The 2,050-nt window shown below is 36.1% G+C and overlaps 1 pseudogene; it reads right to left on the bottom strand.

The window, feature by feature from the left end:
* Positions 1–240: 240 nt before the first annotated feature.
* On the bottom strand, positions 241–1,625 carry LOC108663646 (putative disease resistance protein At1g50180; annotated as a pseudogene).
* Between the last annotated feature and the right edge of the window lie 425 nt (positions 1,626–2,050).

Below are 2,050 nucleotides of genomic sequence, written 5' to 3'. Positions count from 1 at the left end.
GTTTGGATGCTTTCCATTCAAAGAAACATACCTTTTACTAGGATGAATAGCAATTCTTCGTACCATAGATGCTGTCAAGGTCATATGAAGAGAATTACCATGTATTTGACATGTATAAGTCCCTCAAGAGATTATGTATTTGACATGTTGTCACGCCTGTCATTGTATGGTCCCTTTAGCCAACTTGAACCAAACATCTATCTATTAGCTCTTCTAAAAATTGTTCAACTACATTCTCCATTAGCATTCCCCTGCTTTTCCGTGATGGTGAAATGAAACCTTCAGCAATTCATTAGCAAATGAGTTCTTTTTTTGAGATCTCCCAACCTTCTGGATAATGACCAAGATGTAGGAAGCATGGTTTTAAATGAAAGGACAACTCATTGTAGCTTAAAGCCAAAATCCCATTCACTACACCATAATAATGATCTTGTTGTTGAAACTTGTTTAAGTGTGCATTGGTATTTTTGTGAACCATCTCCCATTGAGCTCGGTACCTTTTTGTTGCTAGCAACCCTCCCAACATAGTAATTACCAAAGGTAGACCTCCACCTTTTTTCACCATCTCTCTTCTTAACATCTCCAATTCTTTTGGGCAAGCATGAAACTCTCTCTTCTTTTCTAGGAATGCTTTCATTTTAAAAAGCTTCCAACTTTCATCTTCTGTACGAAATTGAAGCTCTATTGGAGAGTTGCAATGATCGCATGTAATGCCACTTCCTTGTGCCTTGTTGTAAATAAAATTTTGCTCCCCTTTTTACCTCATGGAAAACAAGTTTAAGAATATTCCAATGCTCATTTCTCCAAATATGATCAAGGACCACCAAGTATCATATTTCTTCTAAGAAATCATAAACCTTTTCCATCAACTCATTCTCTTTCAATTTATCAATTAGCTCCCTTTCTTCTTTAGAAGGAGAGAGAAGTTTTATGAGGAGATCATGAAAACCTTATCTTGGCATACATTGTTGCGGTATAAAAGCCCAAGCAAAACAATCAAAACGTCGTTTCACATCAATGTGCTTATATACTTTTTCTGCTAGAGTCGTCTTACCAATGCCCCCCATGCCGACTATCGAAACAATGACATGAAGTCTATCTTCTTCTGTCATCAGCTGAGCCAAAACCTCATTTGTGATACCCTTCAAGCTAACAACATCCTCTTCCTCAACATGTGAATATGTTCTCCTTAACCGTTGCTGCATCTTGGAAATAGAGCTGGAGCCTTCTCCACCAGATATCTGATTATAAGCTGGAAGAGACTTAGAAAGGCCTTCAAGCTTAGTCTGGATTGCTTTGATCTTCACCCTGATTTTGTGGAGATGAAATGGCTTGGTGAATCTCTTGATGATGCCATGAAAGCCTCCTTGATGTGTGACTTGAAGAATGAAGGTGCCATTAACAACTTCTGCTTCATAAGCAAAAATCTCTGATTTGTCTCACCAATTGTGGGAAAGCTCATTTTGGTCTTGCTTATTGTCCGCGTCCTTCAAGTAGCTCTTCATCCTCTCCAACTCAGCCTTGAGGCCCTCTACTTCCTCACAAACCCCATGCAGGGAAACAGCTTCATGAATGAGTAAATTTGAAATTCTTTCAATAGCTAAAGACGTAATAGAGTCTGCCATTTCACCTGCTGCTTCAAATTCAAGGGCAGAGTTAGTCAACTTTTATTGGGGGAGGTCAAAGACGGAGAGAAATAAAAAATAAAAATTTTTAAAACTCAAATGTTGAATTTAACCAACAATCAAAGGATTCATAATAGATAATTTTATATAATATGTAAATTAAAAGGAGTAAGAAAAGAAAAACTTACAATAGTCCTTTAGGAATGTTGTGTTTGATGAGGTTTGAAAGATTCAAATTCATCAATTATTAACTTTATACTGAAAAGGTTAGTAATGTACTTTTCAATATAAAAAACTAAATTGTGTACAAGAAACTCATCATCTATTTATTTTCAAAGTCTTCTTTTCACGATTTTCATTAGGCTTGTTGGTTCAAGTATTTGAGAATCAGTTGAATGATTTGCATATTTTCTTTTAAAGAATTT

The sequence above is a fragment of the Theobroma cacao genome, chromosome 10 (assembly GCF_053813885.1).
Source record: "Theobroma cacao isolate CCN51 chromosome 10, ASM5381388v1, whole genome shotgun sequence".
NCBI classification, from domain to species: domain Eukaryota; kingdom Viridiplantae; phylum Streptophyta; class Magnoliopsida; order Malvales; family Malvaceae; genus Theobroma; species Theobroma cacao.
This window is presented reverse-complemented; position numbering and strand designations above follow the sequence as displayed.